The sequence below is a fragment of the Cucurbita pepo genome, chromosome 11, assembly GCF_057944985.1.
Source record: "Cucurbita pepo subsp. pepo isolate OVF chromosome 11, ASM5794498v1, whole genome shotgun sequence".
NCBI lineage: Eukaryota > Viridiplantae > Streptophyta > Magnoliopsida > Cucurbitales > Cucurbitaceae > Cucurbita > Cucurbita pepo.
The window spans coordinates 12308928-12330820 of record NC_141808.1 but is presented as its reverse complement, the minus strand read 5'-3'; the positions used below and the strand labels follow the sequence as shown (position 1 = coordinate 12330820).

The window sequence follows — 21893 nt, the reverse complement described above, 5'->3', positions numbered from 1 at the left end:
AATAAATTAATTAATTAATTAAAATTTAAAAAAAAAAATCTTTCCCCACCTCTCTCCACTAACCTCTCATCACTTCTCACAATTATCTCTCATCGACCCATCTTACCCCAACTATAAAAAAAAGAAAGAAACAGAAAAACAAGCATGGATAGTTTTGAGAAGTTAAATGGCTTTCAATGGATTGGAGATTTAGAGTTTGTCAATTATTACGGTAAAATCCTATCTCAGATTTCCTTTTCCATTACGGTTATGGTTATAAGAAATTAATTTAGTTATGGTTATAAGAAATTAATTTAGGATCAAATCTTCTTCCTATGTTACCGTCTGTAATAATTAGATCCCATATAGAATTATTAGATTTTTTCTAGCATTTTAGTTATACCAAATAAGGTTATAAGGTTAGATTCAATAAAATTTGTTAGATTCAATAAAATTTTAGGTGGCAGATCTATAAACTAAAATATCTTAAGCCTGTACTTAAAATTCGCGAGTAATATTTGTTTACACAATTGAAAAACCTATTTACAAAATGAAAAAAAATGAGGGAGAGAGGGAGATTGAGGAAAGATCTGTTAAACAGTATTTAACAATAAAAGGAAATATCAGAGGGCAGTGAGCTCCTTTAGCTCCTTTAAATTTTGTCTAACAGAAAGAACAAAATTTCTATAAGAGGGGAGTGAGCTTCTTTAAATTTTTTCTAACAGAAAAAATCATAATTTTAAATTTTTTCTAACAGAAAAAATCATAATTTTAAGATGGCCAATGTAAATTAGGGAAATAATTTTATAGAGTTCAAACTTGAAACTAATGTCATGAGTTCATATAGGTTGACTCGGATTTCAAAGGGCGGAATCAAACTTTCATTAAAGATATATTTGTGACAATGACTTAAGCGAGCCAGGTAAGTGACCTTACTATCGGCATGGTTATATTTGATGTTGACACGTGCCCTGTGGTTCTGCACGTGTCATATATATTGATATGTGTGAATTGTTTGTGGATTGATATGCTTTCTATATGTTATGTTATGTTATAATATGTGGATTGTATGATAATAATTATGGTACGATGTGCTCTAGGAGATGTTTGAGATAGGATACGAGAAGGATGCACAAAACGAAATGTAACGATAGGAGTAAGATACGTTCATGAAACGTTAAGGTTAGGTTACACACTGGAGTGCTATGGATAGGACAGATTGATGAAAGAATACGGTTAGGTTATGGGTAGAAAGGGATAGGTTTGTGATACATTGATAGAACGATGGCGTTAGGATACATTCTGGTGATGATATGACTAAGGTACGTTACGTAATGATATGTCCGTGATAGGTATAAGAACGTTAAGGCTATGGTAAGTTAGAGAACGATATGACTATGAAGTGTTTACGTTATGACTTGTTTATGAAATGATGCATTGTATGCTAGCTTATTGTGCTTAAGTACGTAGTTATGTGAACGTGAATGTATGATTTTAGTCTGATGTGATGTGTAATGCATGTAACGATGTGTGGTCCTTGAACGATTATGGCTTGTTGTATGAGTATCTGAATGTAACTGAATGAATTGTATGACATGAAATACGGTAAATTGCATGATACATAACCCCGCTAGGAATATGTATGATATGTAACGAAATGAGAATGAGAATGACATGTAAGCATGAAAACGTGACACGGGGTTATGTTCATTAAATGATGACGGTAGGACTAGTGGGACCTCATGCATATTGTGTGATCATGCATTTGGGGGGATACCCCTATCCCATCACGAGGGTACGGATGCGTACATCCAAATGGCAGGACAACGATCGTTATGCCCTGCGTGTTTTTCTAAACTTTATTTTTAGAGATTATGGCGAATCTACGTGTTAAAAACGATTTTTGTGAAAGACAATCAACTTCTGGACCTCCTTATTTTGATGGATCTAATTATACATATTGGAAAGCTAGAATGAAAATTTATTTGCAATAATTATCAATTATGGTTAAATGTTAGTAAAGATCCTTATATTCCCATAAAAAAAATTGTTAATAATATTGAGTAGCTTAAAATGGAGGATTATCAATTATGGTTAAATGTTAGTAAAGACCCTTGTATTCCCATAAAAAAATTGTTAATAATATTGAGTAGCTTAAAATGGAAGATGAATTTGATGAGCATGATATGAAAAAATGTTCTTTTAATGCTAGTGCTATAAACTGTCTCTATTGTGTCCTAAGTAATGATGAATTTAATAGAATATCTATGTGATTCTTCAGCCTATGAAAATTTGAAAACTTTTGAAGTAACTCATGAGGGAACAAATCAAGTTAAACAAAGATCAGCATGTTAGTTCATAATTATGAACTATTTAAAATGGATGCAAATGAATCTATAAGTGATATGTTCACTAGATTTACGAATATTCTAAATGTTTGAAAAATCTTGGAAAAGTATATTCTACTTCCGAAAATGTCATGAAAATTCTTGGGTCTTTACCTAAAAGTTGGGAAGCAAAAGTGACGGCAATTCAAGAAGCAAAGGATCTCACAAAGCTTCCTTTGGATGAACTTGTTGGTTCTCTCATGACGCATGAGATTACCATGAAGGAGCGCATGGAAGAGGAGGAGCGCATAGAAGAGGAATCCAAAAAGAAGAAAACTATAGCCCTAAAGTCCATCACATCAGAAGTTGACTCCGACGATGATGAAGCCCTTGATGAAGATGATGTTGCCTACTTCACACGTAAGTGTAAAAATTTCATCAAAAGAAAGAAACAATTTAGAAAATATTTCACCAACCAAAAAGGTGAGAAGAGCAAACATGATGAGATAATATGTTATGAATGTAAAAAGTCGGGTCATATAAGATCGGATTCTCCTCAAATTATCTAAGAAATCCAGGAAGAAAGCAATGAAGGCTACTTGGGATGTTAGTGATGAAAGTGCAAGTGACGTAGAAGTCGCAAATTTTTGCATCATGGCTCATAGTGACAAAGATGATGAAGAAAATGAGTGGTTTCTCAAGACACATGACGGGAAACCAATCCAAGTTTGTGAATCTTTCCAAAAAGGATGGCGGCTTAGTAACTTTTGGCGACAACAAGAAAGGGATGATTTAGAAAGAAATTTTGGAGATTTACCTGTAAGTGACAAAGGAAAGGAAACTCTTTCAAGTAAAGAAGAAGTGAGCTTTAAATGAAAAGAAGGAAGAAAGTTCTTCATCAGTGCCAAAAGTATGGAGGTATGCCTCATCTCATCCCAAAGACTTGATTATTGATGATCCCGAACAAGGTGTGAAAACTCGTTTCTCTATTAATTTATTTAATAATCTTGCTTTTGTTTCTCAAATTGAACCAAAAAGTCTTAAGGATACCGAAAATGATGAGTTTTGGATTTTAGCATAACTGAATCAATTTGAAAGGAATAAAGTTTGGAAATTAGTCCCTATACCCTCTAATATTTCCATTATTCGAACCAAATGGGGTTTTAGAAATAAAATTGATGAAAATTGGAGTATCATTAGAAATAAAGCTAGACTTGTAGCTCAAGGTTATTGTCAAGAGGAAGGTATAGACTATGAAGAAACTTTTGCACTCGTTGCTAGATTAGAAGCTATTAGAATCTTACTTGCATTTGCTTCTCACAAAAATTTTATATTATATCAAATGGATGTGAAAAGTGCATTCTTAAATGGTTATATTATGGAAGACGTTTATGTAAAACAACCTCCTCGATTTGAAAATTTTGATTTTCCACATCATGTCTATAAGTTGAAAACGGCTCTTTATGACTTAAAACAAGCTCTTAGAGCTTGGTACAATAGACTTAGTAATTTTATTATTGAGAATGATTTCAAAATGGGTAAGCTCAACACTACTCTCTTTATTAAAATTAAAGAAAAAGATATGCTATTAGTGCAAATATACGTTGATGATATTATATTTTTTTCTACTGATCCTTCTTTTTGGGAAGATTTTTCTAAATGTATGCATAATGAGTTTGAGATGAGTATGATGGGAGAGCTCAGTTTCTTTCTTGGACGTCAAATCAAACAACAGAAAGATGGTATCTTCCTAAATCAAGAGAAGTACGTCAAGGATTTACTCAAAAGGTTCAAGTTCAATGAATGTAAGATTGCAAAAACTCCAATGAGCATATCTACCAAGCTTGATAAGGATGAAAAAGGTAAATGTGTAGATATAAAATCTTATCGAGGTATGATTGGATCTTTACTTTACTTGACTGCTAGTAACCTTATATTATGTTTAGTGTATGTTTTTGTGCTAGGTTTCAATCTTGTCCTAAGGAATCTCATCTACATGCCGTTAAAAGAATATTTAAATATTTGCTTGGGACTATTAATTTAGGAGTGTGGTATCCTAGAAATGTTGAGTTTAAATTGGTAGGATATTCTGATGTGGATTTTGCACGAAGTTTACTTGATCGTAAAAGTACTAGCGGAACTTGTCAATTTCTTGGTAGTTCATTAGTTTCTTGGTTTAGTAAAAAGCAAAATTCTGTTGCCTTTACGGAAGCGGAATATATTGCGGTTGCTAGTTGTTGTGCTCAAATTCTTTGGATGAAACAAACTCTTTGTGATTTTGGATTAAAATTTGATAGCGTGCCTATCTTTTGTGATAACACAGTGCTATTAATTTAACCAAAAATCCTATTCATCATTCTAGAACTAAACATATTGACATTAGACATCATTTTATTAGAGAGCATGTGCAAAATGGACATATTATTCTTGATTTTGTAAACTCTGATAATCAATTAGCAGATATTTTTACCAAGTAGTTAAATGAAGAATTTTTTTGCAAAAATAGGCTTGAGCTTGATATTATTCGGTGTGATATATCTTGAATTTGAGTTTGGTATTAATCCGTGTGATATATCTTGAATTTTATAATCTTAATTATAGGCATGTTCTTAGGGGAGCATGTCATTCTTTCATTATTGTATTATTGTTCTTTTTTATGATTACAAAGGGGAGAAAATTAGGAAAAATATGTTCTAAATTTCTTATTTTATAATTAATGAATCATTTCGTTGTTATTTTATAATTAATGAATCACTTTGTTATTGTGTTATTTCATAATTCATTGACACACTAATATAGGCGGAGAATATGGATTTGAGTGAATTTCAAATTTATGATATTATATTAGAATGTCTATCATAATTGATGAATATTATTATTTGGACATGTGCATCTTTTAAGTTTTATGGTTTTACAGATTTCATACTATTTTTCTTGAAATAGTTTGTCATCATCAAAAGTGTGAGATGGTTGGCTTTTTGGCCCTTAATCTCAAATTAATTAATTTAAATTAATTAATTTTAATTAATTAATTAATTAATGTTTCGATGATAACAAACCTACCTTTAATTATTAACTATTCTCAGTATTTTGTCCACAGGGTAAGGTTTGGAATAACGATTTCAACGTCTTTTTTGGTTCACTCAAATTAGAGATAAAACGAACAAGTTTCAATCAAAGCAAGATACTCGACGTGATGATGTGGTGGCAAAATTGACATTATGGACCAATCAAATTCAAAACAAGATACCTGACGTGATAATGTGGTGACAAAATTGATATCATGGACCAACGGCAAAATTGACATCATAGACCAATCGAAGTATGACATTTATAAATTTTGTAGAGTAACAAATGGTGGAGTTTTCAATTACATTTATAAAAGTTTTCGGTTACTTTTAAATGGAAAGAAATTATAATGATTTCATTTACATTTATGAAAACTAGTTGTTACTTTTAAATGAAAAAAAAAATAATAACAATTTCATTTACCGGCCACTCTGAAAGAGTAGATTTACAATTTTCTCACACTACAATAGACCTCTGTCTCAAAATAAGATAAACTATAGATTTACAATTTTCTCACCCTACAAACTATAGATTTACAATTTTCTCACCCTACAATAGACATCTCTCTCCGAATAAGATAAACCAGAAATAAAATTGAAAACTTGGAGAGAGCAATCATAGAGGCTTTTAAAAAAAAGTTTAGATAGAGGAAATGATCGAATTTGTGTATTGTGAAATGTTCTGTGTGGGTTGTGTTCTGAAAAATAGGAAGGGAATTGATACCGACCACTAAAACATGAACAAACGTGGACCACAAAAAATAATATTTATTTATTTTTAAATTTATCGTAAAAAATTATAAACCACATGTTTCATATATATATATATATATATATATATATATACCATGTAATAATATAATAAAAAAATGTTAATGAAAATCAGGTAGGTAATTGAAAAGTATTATAAATTCAATTATAAATGTAATTGAAATGATTTTGTAATTTAAATAATTTTCTTTCTCAAAACTAGTTTTCATAGATTTCACATGATTTTTTTGTAATTTAAATAATTTTCTTTCTCAAAATTAGTTTTTTTTTCATAAAGTAAATCAAATCATTATAATTATAATTTCTTTCCATTTAAAAGTAATAACTAGTTTTTATAAATGTAAATGAAATCATTATAATTTTTTTTTCATTTAAAAGTAACAACTAGTTTTCATAAATGTAAATGAAATCATTATAATTTTTTTCCATTTAAAAGTAATCGAAAACTTTTATAAATGTAATTGAAAACTCCATCATTTGTTACTCTACCAAATTTATAAATGTCATAATTCGATTGGTCTATGATGTCAATTTTGCCGCTCGTCCATAATATCAATTTTGTCACCACATCATCACATCAGGTATCCTGTTTTGAATTTGATTGGTCCATGATGTCAATTTTGCCGCCATATCATCACGTCGAGTATCTTGTTTTGACTGAAACTTCTTCGTTTTATCTCTAATTTGAGTGAACCAAAAAAGACGTTGAAATCGTTATTCCAAACCTTACACTGTGGACAAAATACTGAGAATGGTTAATAATTGAAGGTAGGTTTGTTATCATCAAAACATTAATTAATTAATTAAAATTAATTAATTTGAGATTAAGGGCCAAGAAGCAACACTAAGACACCTCAAGAAATTGAGGATATGAGACATATTCTCTATGTATCAGCAGTCGGTAGTCTGATATGCCATGTTGTGTACTTGACCCGACATATGCTATGTTGTGGGAATTGTCAGCAGATATCAGTCCAATCCGGAACATGTTCATTGGACTGTCGTTAAAAATATCCTCAAGTATCTCAGCAGAACGAGGGACTATATGCTAATGTACGGCGCTAAGAATCTGATCCTTACAGGATACACTGACTCAAATTTTCAGACCGATATCGATTCGACAAATCGACATCGGGATCTATTTTCACTATGAATAGAGGAGCAATAATATGGAGAAGCATAAAGTAAGGTTGCATTGCTGATTCCACCATGGAAGCTGAGTATGTTGCTGCTTGTGAAGCAGCGAAAGAATCAGTATGGCTTAGGAAGTTCTTAACTGATTTGGAAGTCGTTCCAAATATGCATTTGCCTATAACTCTTTATTGTGATAATAGTGGAGCAATTGCAAATTCTAAAGAACCAAGAAGCCATAAGCGAGGAAAACATATTGAGCGCAAATATCATCTCACAAGGGAGATTGTGCAACGAGAAATGTGATCGTCACACAGATAGCTTCTGAGCACAATATTGTTGATCCATTTACAAAGCCCCCCACAGCTAAAGTGTTTGAAGGGCACCTAGTGAGTCTAGGACTATGAGTTATGTAATCTAGAGCAAGTGGGAGAAAATGCATGGGTATGTGATGCCCTAGTTCATTGTACTTATGTCTTTCTGTCTACTCAACATTATAAAACCCCACTAGAGTTTTAGTCCAAGTGGGAGTTTGTTGGGTTTTATGTTCTAAAACTCCTAGTTTGTAAACAAATACATATTCTATTTTCAATAAAATTATTATTGATGTTTATTCAGTAAAGATTGTTATTGAATAAAGTGAATGTTACAATCATTAATATAAATTCAATAAACTAAGAACACTATGGCTATAGTATGATTACTTGAAATATATGTAGAGACATAAGAGCGGATCAAGTTCAAGTATAAAGTCAAAATTATCTACAGTACAGGGATAAGACTGAGTACCTTATTCTGGGGACACTATGGATGCGGCCCAGTTTTGTATATAATAAACAATGTGATCACTAAATTGTACATGTGGAGACATGTGAGTGGGGGCATCCTATGCAATGAGTATTGCATAAGATCGGACCATGAAGAAAACCACTCTCACTTTATAATGTCATTTACTGTTGAGACTAATTTTTTTCATTTGATGACCTAGGTAACTCAATCTTAATCCTGAGCTAACTATGAACTCCTGTTTATTTGGAATTATCCTTAGATTTGCATGGGTTAGAGTGGCCCGAGTTCGCCGACTCAATAAGCCTCCCATTTCAGGGGTAAGATTGGGTGAATAGTTGGGGACTCACTCCTACCCGCTTTTAGGGATAGTAGAGAGGTTGTTCCCTTAAGTACTAACTCCAAGTCTTGAATAAGGGACCCCACCCTCTCACTGGCCCGAGAGGGATTCGGTTTAGTGATTGGACCACAAACCAATTGTTCATTAGAGGATCAGTGGGACTTAAGGACCAAGAAGTAACTTTAGGGGTAAAATGGTAAATTAACCTAGCTCTAGTTACAAACAACCTGTGAAGGATCGACTTACTAATCATGGTTATAACAAATGACAGAAATATATCTATAGTGAGGGGAGTGCAACTACTAGACTATAGTTGAGTGTCCTCGTAGTTAACGAATGTTGGTTAACAAGGTTAATGAGTTTAGCCGGTTAATCTAGGATTGTTGGAGCCCATGATCTATAGGTCTATTAGGTCCCCCTGCTAGCTCATATCGGACTAAACCTTAGAACAGTGTGACGAGTGAGTTTGAAGTGTTCGAATTCAAATTAGGGTATGCAGCTAAATATATACAATATATTTAACCGCATTTTGTTTTAAATATGAATTAAACAAAAAGAGAGAATTGGAGATATTTAAATAAGATTTAAATATTTTAATTATGAATAGGGATTCATAATTAATATGTGCCGAATTCATTGGGATTGACATTTTATTTAATGTAAAATATTAATTAAATTATTTATTTAATCATTTAATATTATTTTGATTTGAAATTAATTATTTAAATTAATTGTTGAATTAAAATAAAGAAAGTCAAAAGGTTGACTTTACCTAATGAAAAGTACATGCTTGAGTTAGTGGAATATTGAGCGTCCAAATTTGGTTTAACCAAACATGCATCAAATTTGAATGAAATTTTGAGTGTCAAAATTTGGTTAACTTAATCCCACCAATTTGAGTAGAATTTTGAGTGTCAAAATTTGGTTAACTTAATCCCACCAATTTGAGTAGAATTTTGAGTGTCAAAATAGAGTAATAAGTTGCATGCAAAGTTTGCATGAAAACCTTGAGAAAATCTCTCTTCCTCCACATTATCCTGATTCTAAAGCACAAAAATTATAAGCCACGGTTATAATAGCCAAATAATAATAATAATAATAATAATAAATAAAAAAATAAAAAAATAAAAAAAATTATATAAAAAAATATATATATGTCAAAATAATAATAATAATAATAATTCATAAATAAATAACTAAAAATGATTACTTAAAAATAAAATTAAAAATAAAATTTACCCACCCTTCCCCACAAACCCATAAATAAATAACTAAAAATGATTACTTAAAAATAAAAATAAACATAAAATTTACCAACCTCTCTCCACTAACCTCTCATCCCAACCACATCCTCTTTCCTCGACCCCACAATATCACAAAATGTCATATTTAAGAAAAAGTAAAATGTGTTTCACCCAAAGTAGATATGATGCAGATTTACCTAGAGAGATTTTGGTATGTTATTACGGTAAAATCCTATCTCATTTTTTTTTCCTTTGTATATAGTTATGGTTAAAAGAAATTAATTTAGGATCAAATCTTTTTTCATATTTTACTAGATAATCGTATCCCATATTCAATTAATTAGATTTTTTGTTAGCATTTCGAGTGATAGGACATAATGTTAGAATCAATAAAATTTTAGTTGGCAGATTTATAAATCTATAAGATGGTAGCCAAACAATCGATTAAAATTGGCCAATAATATCGGTTTACATAATGAAAATAAATATAGGGTTAGAGTAATATCTTGTTTCCAGAATTGAAAAGGTTTACCGAATTGAAAATCTATTTACAGAATGAAAATAATTACAAAGACGTAGGAGGGAAGATTGAGGAAAGATTTGCCGAACAGAATTTAAAAATAAAACAGTAAATATGGGCATGGAACTCCATCAAATTTTGTCTAACAGTAAATATAAGAATTTTAGGATGGCGAATGTAAATTAGAGAAATAATTTTATAGACTTTCAACTTGAAACTGATGTCATGGGCTCACATAGGTTGACTTTGATTTCAAAGGACGGAATCGAACTTTCATTAAGGATATATTCGTGACAACGACTTAAGTAACCAGGTAAGTGGCCTTACTATCGGAATGGTTATATTTGATGTTGACACGTGCCTATGGTTTTGCACGTGTCATATATACTGATATGTGTGAATTATCTGTGAATCGGTAGACTTATATTATGTTTGTGTTATGTTATAATATGTGAATTGTATGATAATAAGTGTGGTACGATGTGTTCAAGGATATGTTTGAGATAGGATACGAGAAGGATGCACAAAACGAAATGTAACGATAGGAGTAAGATACGTTCATGAAACGTTAAGGTTAGGTTACATACCGGAGTGCCATGGATAGGAGAGATTGATGAAAGAATATGGTTAGGATATGGGTAGAAAGGGATAGGTTTGTGATAGATTGATAGAACGATAGCGTTAGGATACGTTCCTGTGATGATATGACTAAGGTACGTTCACGTAACGATATGACTGTGATAGGTATAAGAACGTTAAGGCTATGATAAGTTAGGGAACGATATGACCACGAAGTGTTTACGATACTCAATGTTTATGATACGATATATTGTGATGTGATGTGTCATGTTTAGATTGTTTTGTGTGACCATTGAGGTAATTGTTGTATGAATTGCACATTATGAAATGACATGTTAAAAGCATGGAGTGTTATGTTATGTTTTCTAAATTGTATGTATACAGCATGTTATGAATGACATGATATCACCACAAATGAAATGAAATGAAATGTAACCCCGTTAGGATTATGTATGATACGTAGACTGAAAATGAGAAATGACATGTTAAGCATGAAAGATGATAGTGGGGTTATATTCATTAATGATAAAAGTAGAAATATTGGGGACCCCATGCATTATGTGTTCTCATGCATTTGGGGGATACCCATATTCCATCACGAGGGTATGGACACGTACATCCAATGGCAGGACAACGATCGTTATGTTTGCATAGCGCTGTCATGACGGTGACTAGTTCTAACGAGTGTCCAGCCTAAGGAGCTCCCAAAGTATGCTCGCCGAACAAGGAAAGTGGCCCAGCGGTGTGCGAATTGACTTGTGAGCCCATACTCGCATGTATGAGCTGTGTGTAGAGTAGATGGTACACGTCCAAATTACCCGTTAGAACAGCACCGTAGGAAGACAGATTGAAAGATAGGTCCCATCATCTCATTTGCATGTGATTGTTGCATTTAACTCCAATAATGGGGTCACTTACTGAGTATTCTTTAAATACTCATGTCATGTGCTACTACATTTTTAAGGTTAAGGCAAGGCATTCCTGTACAGCTGACGACGACATCGCAACTCAAGACCATGACACATGCATATGATAGTGGTATTTATTTTCTTAGACTTACGCTAGAATAAGATGTTTTTAACTTAAACTCTTATTTATTTGATTTAGTCGTTTGTTGTGTCGTTTTAAAGATGTTTTCGAAACACGTAAGTCCATGATTGTGTTTTAAGATAAAGGTTATGTTTTAAGGAATTGAAATGAAGTCTTCCGCATTCAATGTTTATGGTACATACGTACTAGCGACCTTAAATTCAGTAGAAAATTTCGGGTCGTTACACTAAGAGTGGTCAAAAAGCTGTGATTTAGCTATTGGAAGCAAAATGACACAGGGGAAGACTCATGTGTTTGGGATTGATATGGTGAAAAGTGTTGTGGAAGCTGTTTTTGATTATGGCGTTACTATGCACCTCTATTTATTGTGAAATCTTTGATATAAGTGTTTCACTTATACAAGCTACAATTTGGAGATGAAACTAACATGAAACAGACCTGCTAAAGATGGAAATGCTTGCAGTCTGAATAATATTCAGTTATGGAATTAACATCCCCTTCTTTTGTCTACTTGTAAACTTGTAGAAGCTACAATTTAAAGACAACATGAAACAAAAAAATTATTATTTTTTTCACCCTTAACTATTATAATTCAAACATAATGAACTAATTATAATTTGTACCTCTAATAAACTGAACTAAAATAAATGAATGTTTGAGTTTTACCTGTTTATAAACAAAGGAGGTGCTCCGACAGTTAGTTATCGAGTTTCTTCCCTTCTGAGGCCACAAGCCATGGATTGTGAAGGAATTTATCCCTCCTCCTACACATTGTCCTAATTGTAAAGCACAAAAATTATAAGGCCACTCTGCTCGACAAACTAAAAGTTGTTAAAAAGCTGTTATGTAGCTATTGGAAGCAAAATGACATAGGGGAAGACTAGTGTGGGAGCTATTTTTAATTATGGCGTTACTATGCACCTCTATTTATTGTGAAATCTTTGATATAAGTATTTCACTTGAACAAGCTACAATTTGAAGATGAAAATAACATTAAACAGACCTGCTAAAAATGGAAATGCTTGTAGTCGAAACAATATTCAGTTCTCGAATTAACATCACTCTTCATTGGTCTACTTGTTCACTTGTTTGTACAAGCTACAAAGACAACATGAAATAAGAAAATTATTATTTTTTCCCCTTAACTATTATAATCCAAACATAATGAACTAATTATAATTTGCACATCTAATACACTGAACTAAAATAAATGAATGTAGTTTTATCTATTTATAGACAAAGGAGGTGCCCCAGCAGTTAGTTACCAAGTTTGTTCCATTCTGAGGCCACAAACCAGTGAATAAATTTATCCCTCCTCCTACACATTGTCTTGATTATAAATGTAACGACCCTAAATTTTTCCTATTTAATCTAAGGTCATTACTATACCTTAAATGCGAAATTTGCATTAAATTGGTCCTGATCATAAATGCGACTTACACTCACCTTTTATTACCTCGTGAAAGAGAAAACGAATACAAGAGAAATAAAGGAAAAACAACAATATTGAAATAAAGAAAAAGAAACAAAACTGAAATCAATGTCTTACCCTACCCTAAGGTTTATTATGCAAATACAATTCAACCTATGCTAACCTATACTAATGATGCAAACTGAATGCAACCTAGACTACACAATGGAAAAACAACTACCCTATGCATGTGCTATGGTCCCGGTGTGTTCGATGTCGCCATCGATGTCACATGGGTGCCTTGCCCTTATCTAAAAAAGTAAAGTAGCATGAGGCTTGAGTATTTATAGAATACTCAGTAAGTGGTCCCCTATCGGGGTTATGCAACAAACACATGCAATGATATGATGGAACTTATCTTTTTATTTCGTTTTCCCTACATTGCTGTCCTAACGGGTAAACTTTGTACGTGTACCATATACTCTACACACAGCCAGTACGTGCGAGTATGGGCTCACCAGCTAGTACGCACACCGCTGGGCCACTTTCCTTATCTGGTGGGCATACTTTGGGAGCTCCTTATGCTAGAACCTGTTAGAACTAGTAACCGTTGCGGCAGCGCTATGCAATGAATAACGGTCGTTGTCCTACCCTTGGATGTACGTGTCCGTACCCTCGTGATGGGATAGGGGTATCCCCATATATGCATGAACACACATAATGCCTGAGGTCCCCATTACTTCTACATCTAACATTAATGAACATAACCCCCCTTGTCATGTTCCATGCTTACATGTCATTCTCATTTTCAATTTACGTATCATACATATTTCTATATTTTAAATTGCATTTTCTACATGCTTAATTTAATTTTACTTTTAGTTTTATTTTCGTCACGGTCCGAGATTTGAAGTCTCGAAAATCACGTAACGAAAGACTCAATGACTCTACATCTAGCAAAAACCGTCTGTTGGACCAATCAACCTAGACCTCTGATACTAAGTTGAGTTCATAAATTTCTTGGCTAAATCCAGCATATGACGTGCTCACAATCATTCCACCCTAGTCCTTGTTGATTCGTACACGTATTTCTTCAATAAAAGTTCAAACAATTAATTACATGCTCAATGTGTGTTCGAGGGCACGATTCTCGGACCTATAAGCTCCAAGGCTCTTAAACTTTCATGTAGAGGTCTAAAATGAATCAATGTGTGTTCGAGGGCACGGTTCCCGGGCTTACCAAGCTCGAAGGCTCTTAAACTTTCTCGTAGAGGTCCAAAATGAATCCAGATTATTATTATAAAAATAAAAATTGCAAAGATGGCGTCGCCCAGACTTGAACTGGAGACCTTCAGTGTGTTAGACTGACGTGATAACCAACTACACCACGACACCATTGGAAGCCTCACAAGAAGGTCACCCAAACTATAGAGTTAAGCCCAAACTTCCTAGAGCCTAAAGAAAAGCCCGTGGAAACCTACCAGGAACTACTGGATGCGATGACAGCCTACAAGTAGGCTGCTTACCGAGTACTTTTTTACTCACCGCATTTTAGATTTCTTTTTCAGGTCTTCGCTAACTGTCGCTCGAGGTGGGGGAGCGTTCGAGAGCTGCATTGTCACTTGAGGGTCGTTTATGAGTGTCGACCCGGTTTGTGTACTTCGGGTCTTTTATATTTCGTTAGAAACAGTATCCCGAACTCTTTCTCCGTTTGTAATAAATTTTAACAACACTTGTTTGTGTTGCCTTTCAATTTGTTCTAGTCGAGGTGTTGATTTTAAATTGCATTATCTAAATGTTTAATTTAATTTTACTTTTAGTTTTATTTTCGTCACGGTTCGAGATTTGAAGCCTCGAAAATCATGTAACGAAAGACTCAATGACTCTTGGCTAAATCCAGCATATGACGTGCTCAAAATCATTCCACCCTAGTCCTTGTTGATTCGTACACGTATTTCTTCAATAAAAGTCATAACAATTAATTACATGCTCAATGTGTGTTCGAGGGCACGGTTCTCGGGCCTATAAGCTCCAAGGCTCTTAAACTTTCTCGTAGAGGTCCAAAATGAATCCAGATTATTATTATAAAAATAAATATTGCAAGTATGGCGTTGCCCAGACTTGAACTGGAGACCTTCAGTGTGTTAGACTGACGTGATAACCAACTACACCACGACACCGTTGGAAGCCTCACCAGAAGGTCAGCCAAACTATAGAGTTAAGCCCAAACTTCCTAGAGCCTAAAGAAAAGCCCGTGGAAACCTACCAGGAACTGGATGCGATGACAGCCTACAAGTAGGCTGCTTACCGAGTACTTTTTTACTCACCGCATTTTAGATTTCTTTTTCAGGTCTTCGCTAACTGTCGCTCGAGGTGGGGGAGCGTTCGAGAGCTGCATTGTCACTTGAGGGTCGTTTATGAGTGTCGACCCGGTTTGTGTACTTCGGGTCTTTTGTATTTCGTTAGAAACAGTATCCCGAACTCTTTCTCCGTTTGTAACAAATTTTAACAACACTTGTTTGTGTTGCCTTTCAATTAGTTCTAGTCGAGGTGTTGTTTGATTTTAAATTGCATTATCTAAATGTTTAATTTAATTTTACTTTTAGTTGTATTTTCGTCACGGTTCGAGATTTGAAGCCTCGAAAATTACGTAACGAAAGACTCAATGGCTCTTCGTCTAGCAAAAACCGTCTGTTGGACCAATCAACCTAGACCACTGATACTAAGTTGAGTTCATAAATTTCTTTACTAAATCCAGCATATGACGTGCTCACAATCATTCCACCCTAGTCCTTGTTGATTCGTACACGTATTTCTTCAATAAAAGTCCAAACAATTAATTGCATGCTCAATGTGTGTTCGAGGGCACGGTTCTCGTGCCTATAAGCTCCAAGGCTCTTAAACTTTCACGTAGAGGTCTAAAATGAATCAATGTGTGTTCGAGGGCACGGTTCTCGGGCTTACCAAGCTCGAAAGCTCTTAAACTTTCTCGTAGAGGTCCAAAATGAATCCAGATTATTATTATAAAAATAAAAATTGCAAAGATGGCGTCGCCCAGACTTGAACTGGAGACCTTCAGTGTGTTAGACAGACGTGATAACCAACTACACCACGACACCGGATGGAAGCCTCACCAGAAGGTCAGCCAAACTATAGAGTTAAGCCCAAACTTCCTAGAGCCTAAAGAAAAGCCCGTGGAAACCTACCAGGAACTACTAGATGCGATGACAGCCTACAAGTAGGCTGCTTACCGAGTACTTTTTTACTCACCGCATTTTAGATTTCTTTTTCAGGTCTTCGCTAACTGTCGCTCGAGGTGGGGGAGCGTTCGAGAGCTGCATTGTCACTTGAGGGTCGTTTATGAGTGTCGACCCGGTTTGTGTACTTCGGGTCTTTTGTATTTCGTTAGAAACTGTATCCCGAACTCTTTCTCCGTTTGTAACAAATTTTAACAACACTTGTTTGTATTGCCTTTCAATTTGTTCTAGTCGAGGTGTTGTTTGATTTTAAATTGCATTATCTAAATGTTTAATTTAATTTTACTTTTAGTTTTATTTTCGTCACGGTTCGAGATTTGAATCTTCGAAAATCACGTAACGAAAGACTCAATGACTCTTCGTCTAGCAAAAACCGTCTGTTGGACCAATCAACCTAGACCTCTGATACAAAGTTGAGTTCATAAATTTCTTGGCTAAATCCAGCATATGACGTGCTCACAATCATTCCACCCTAGTCCTTGTTGATTCGTACACGTATTTCTTCAATAAAAGTCCAAACAATTAATTACATGCTCAATGTGTGTTCGAGGGCACGGTTATCGGGCCTATAAGCTCCAAGGCTCTTAAACTTTCACGTAGAGGTCTAAAATGAATCAATGTGTGTTCGAGGGCACGGTTCCCGGGCTTACCAAGCTCGAAGGCTCTTAAACTTTCTCGTGGAGGTCCAAAATGAATCCAGATTATTATTATAAAAATAAAAATTGCAAAGATGGCGTCGCCCAGACTTGAACTGGAGACCTTCAGTGTGTTAGATTGACGTGATAACCAACTACACCACGACACCGTTGGAAGCCTCACCAGAAGGTCAGCCAAACTATAGAGTTAAGCCCAAACTTCCTAGAGACTAAAGAAAAGCCCGTGGAAACCTACCAGGAACTGGATGCGATGAAAGCCTACAAGTAGGCTGCTTACCGAGTACTTTTTTACTCACCGCATTTTAGATTTCTTTTTCAGGTCTTCGCTAACTGTCGCTCGAGGTGGGGGAGCGTTCGAGAGCTGCATTGTCACTTGAGGGTCGTTTATGAGTGTCGACCCAGTTTGTGTACTTCGGGTCTTTTGAATTTCGTTAGAAACAGTATCCCGAACTCTTTCTCCGTTTGTAACAAATTTTAACAACACTTGTTTGTGTTGCCTTTCAATTTGTTCTAGTCGAGGTGTTGTTTGATTTTAAATTGCATTATCTTAATGTTTAATTTAATTTTACTTTTAGTTTTATTTTCGTCACGGTTCGAGATTTGAAGCCTCGAAAATCACGTAACGAAAGACTCAATGGCTCTTCGTCTAGCAAAAACCGTTTGTTGGACCAATCAACCTAGACCTCTGATACTAAGTTGAGTTCATAAATTTCTTGGCTAAATCCAGCATATGACGTGCTCACAATCATTCCACCCTAGTCCTTGTTGATTCGTACACGTATTTCTTCAATAAAAGTCCAAACAATTAATTACATGCTCAATGTGTGTTCGAGGGCATGGTTCTCGAGCTTATGCTTAATGTGTGTTCGAGGGCACGGTTCTCGTGCCTATAAGCTCCAAGGCTCTTAAACTTTCACGTAGAGGTCTAAAATGAATCAATGTGTGTTCGAGGGCACGGTTCCCGGGCTTACCAAGCTCTTAAACTTTTTCGTAGAGGTCCAAAATGAATCCAGATTATTATTATAAAAATAAAAATTGTAAAGATGGCGTCGCCCAGACTTGAACTGGAGACCTTCAGTGTGTTAGACTGACGTGATAACCAACTACACCACGACACCGTTGGAAGCCTCACCAGAAGGTCAGCCAAACTATAGAGTTAAGCCCAAACTTCCTAGAGCCTAAAGAAAAGCCCGTGGAAACCTACCAGGAACTGGATGCGATGACAGCCTACAAGTAGGCTGCTTACCGAGTACTTTTTTACTCACCGCATTTTAGATTTCTTTTTCAGGTCTTCGCTAACTGTCGCTCGAGGTGGGGGAGCGTTCGAGAGCTGCATTGTCACTTGAGGGTCGTTTATGAGTGTCGACCCGGTTTGTGTACTTCGGGTCTTTTATATTTCGTTAGAAACAGTATCCCGAACTCTTTCTCCATTAGTAACAAATTTTAACAACACTTGTTTGTGTTGCCTTTCAATTTGTTCTAGTCGAGGTGTTGTTTGATTTTAAATTGCATTATCTAAATGTTTAATTTAATTTTACTTTTAGTTTTATTTTCGTCACGGTTCGAGATTTGAAGCCTCGAAAATCACGTAACGAAAGACTCAATGGCTCTTCGTCTAGCAAAAACCGTTTGTTGGACCAATCAACCTAGACCTCTGATACTAAGTTGAGTTCATAAATTTCTTGGCTAAATCCAGTATATGACGTGCTCACAATCATTCCACCCTAGTCCTTGTTGATTCGTACACGTATTTCTTCAATAAAAGTCCAAACAATTAATTACATGCTCAATGTGTGTTCGAGGGCACGGTTCTCGGGCCTATAAGCTCCAAGGCTCTTAAACTTTCAAGTAGAGGTCTAAAATGAATCAATGTGTGTTCGAGGGCACGGTTCCCGGGCTTACCAAGCTCGAAGGCTCTTAAACTTTCTCGTAGATGTCCAAAATGAATCCAGATTATTATTATAAAAATAAAAATTGCAAAGATGGCGTCGCCGAGACTTGACCTTGTTGATTCGTACACGTATTTCTTCAATAAAAGTCCAAACAATTAATTACATGCTCAATGTGTGTTCAAGGGCACGGTTCTCGGGCCTATAAGCTCCAAGGCTCTTAAACTTTCACGTAGAGGTCTAAAATGAATCAATGTGTGTTCGAGGGCACGATTCCCGGGCTTACCAAGCTCGAAGGCTCTTAAACTTTCTCGTAGATGTCCAAAATGAATCCAGATTATTATTATAAAAATAAAAAATGCAAAGATGGCGTCGCCCAGACTTGAACTGGAGACCTTCAGTGTGTTAGACTGACGTGATAACCAACTACACCACGACACTGTTAGAAACCTCACCAGAAGGTCAGCCAAACTATAGAGTTAAGCCCAAACTTCCTAGAGCCTAAAGAAAAGCCCGTGGAAACCTACCAAGAACTGGATGCGATGGCAGCCTACAAGTAGGCTGCTTACCGAGTACTTTTTTACTCACCGCATTTTAGATTTCTTTTTTAGGTCTTCGCTAACTGTAGCTCGAGGTGGGGGAGCGTTCGAGAGCTGCATTGTCACTTGAGGGTCGTTTATGAGTGTCGACACGGTTTGTGTACTTCGGGCTGTTGTTGCTAGCAAACAAAGGAAAAGAGATGGGGAAGTGATGAGGATGTTGTTGCTCGCAAACAAAGGAGGAAGGGATGGCAAACAAAGGAAAATGGATGGCAAACAAAGGAAAAGAGATGAGGTTGTTGTTACTGGCAAACAAAGGAAAAGGGATGGAGAAGGGATGGGGCTGTTGTTGTTGGGAAACAAAAGAAAAGGGGGCTGTTGTTGGCAAACAAAGGAAAATGGATGGGAAGGGATGGGACTATTGTTGGCAAGAAAAGGGATTGGGGCGGTTGCTAGCAAACCACATGGAATTCTAGAACCAAGAAAATGGACTGGGGCTGCTGTTGGCAAGAAAAGGGATTGGGCGGTTGTTGGCAAACAAATGGAATTTCTGAACCAAGAAAAGGGATGGGGCAAACAAGGGTGGAATTTCACAACAAAGAAAAGGGAAGAGATGGGGCTGTTGCTGGCAAACAAAGGAAAAGAGATGGGGCTGTTGCTGGCAAACAACCAACAAAGAAAATGGGGAAAAGGTAATTCCAGAACCAACAAAGAAAAAGGAGAAAAGGTAATTCCGAAACCAACAAAGAAAAAAGGGATGTAATAGTTCTTTTTCCGGAACCAACTAAGAAAAGGGATGGATGGTTCTTTTTCCAGAACCAACAAAGAAAAAGAATGAGATGGTAATTTCAGAACCAACAAAGATAAGGGATATGATGGTAATTCCAGAACTAACAAAAAAGGGGGAACCAACAAAGAAAAGAGATGAGATGGTAATTCCAAAACCAACAAAGATAAGGGATATGATGGTAATTCCATAACCAACAAAGAAAATGAATGGTAATTCTAGAACAGAGAAAATTGATGGTAATTATAGAATAAAGAAAATGGATGGTAATTACAGAACCAAGAAAGAGAAGGGATGGTAATTCTAGAATAGAGAGAAAATGGAGGGTAAGTCTAGAACCCATGAAGAAAATGGACGGTAATTCGAGAATAAAGAAAAGAGATTGTAATTCTAGAACAAAAAAAATGGATGAGATGAGGATGGTAATTCCAGAACCAACAAAGAAAATGGATGGTAATTCTCGAACAAAAAAAAAAGTAATTCCAGAACTAACAATCATACATCATCATAACTCATACATCATCATAGACTCATCCATCATCATATACTCAAACATCAACATATACTAGGATACCGCATCATACGATACAACTCATACATCATCATAACTCATACAATTTCTAGTCTATCCTGTAGTAAGGCCACTTACTTAGTTGGTCTTAGCCGAAGCATTTTCTAATTTAATTAACATAAGCTCCCGTTCCTCGAGATCTTCTCCAAAGGTTGTCGGGGTTCGCTTCCTATCTCACCATTAGTCACCTTTTGTTAGTATTTCACATTTTATTTAATAATCCAATTAATAATGTGAATACGGCTCTAAAATGGCCTCAATGACCTTAAACGCTGCCCAAAATAGGTTCGAAAGGGTTAGAACGGTGATAATTGGATCAAAAATTGAAAGTTGAGCCAGATAAGCCTAGGAGCCGCCAAAGGAGCTGCCAGAGGAGCATCGCCGCAGCCCTTTACGCCGAGTGAAGCCGAGGGTGCGTCTGTGCCGCTGGGTGCCATGTGGCTGCAGCAGGACGCGCCACGTAATACAGGTGGCATCGGGTCGAGGTCGATCAGAGTCGCGGGTTTGGGTTGGCTCCCGGGTCGTTGGCTACAGGTGTTGGCTGCTGGACTTCTGTTCCCGAGATGGGCCGCAGACGCGTTCAGCTGCAGAGCGAATTCGCTGGGTTGAGGAAACTTTGGCTTCAGGTTCTACAAATGGGCTGGATTCGAATCAGGTTCGACTTGGATCCGACGGACTAAAATCATGTGTATACCTACCTTATTGTTTGAATTCCGATCTTCAAACAAAGTTCTTTAAATTTCACCGCGCCTGAGATTTGGTGAAGATGTCTCCAATTTGTTTCTCTGTTTGGATGATATCAATCTTCATGAGCCCCCGATTTGCACATTCTCGGATGTAGTGGAATCTAATTTCTATGTGCTTGCTCCGGTCGTGCAAAACTGGATTTTTGATCAGGGAGATCGTAGCTTTGTTGTCCACGTATAACATTGGTGGATCGCCTTCTCTTTCGATGAGTTCTTCCATCAGTTGCACAAGCTAGACCCCC

The 21893-nt window shown here is 35.7% G+C and overlaps 6 non-coding genes across 6 annotated transcripts; all 6 read right to left on the bottom strand.

Annotated features, from left to right (window-relative positions):
• Positions 1 to 14527: 14527 nt before the first annotated feature.
• Positions 14528 to 14601, bottom strand: TRNAV-AAC (transfer RNA valine (anticodon AAC)). Its single transcript has one exon. It is a non-coding gene; the product is annotated as a tRNA-Val (tRNA).
• A 711-nt stretch (positions 14602 to 15312) lies between these two features.
• Positions 15313 to 15386, bottom strand: TRNAV-AAC (transfer RNA valine (anticodon AAC)). Its single transcript has one exon. It is a non-coding gene; the product is annotated as a tRNA-Val (tRNA).
• Positions 15387 to 16251: 865 nt separating this feature from the next.
• TRNAV-AAC (transfer RNA valine (anticodon AAC)) lies at positions 16252 to 16325 on the bottom strand. Its single transcript has one exon. It is a non-coding gene; the product is annotated as a tRNA-Val (tRNA).
• Positions 16326 to 17194: 869 nt separating this feature from the next.
• On the bottom strand, positions 17195 to 17268 carry TRNAV-AAC (transfer RNA valine (anticodon AAC)). The gene has a single exon. It is a non-coding gene; the product is annotated as a tRNA-Val (tRNA).
• Positions 17269 to 18163: 895 nt separating this feature from the next.
• On the bottom strand, positions 18164 to 18237 carry TRNAV-AAC (transfer RNA valine (anticodon AAC)). The gene has a single exon. It is a non-coding gene; the product is annotated as a tRNA-Val (tRNA).
• Positions 18238 to 19375: 1138 nt separating this feature from the next.
• Positions 19376 to 19449, bottom strand: TRNAV-AAC (transfer RNA valine (anticodon AAC)). Its single transcript has one exon. It is a non-coding gene; the product is annotated as a tRNA-Val (tRNA).
• Between the last annotated feature and the right edge of the window lie 2444 nt (positions 19450 to 21893).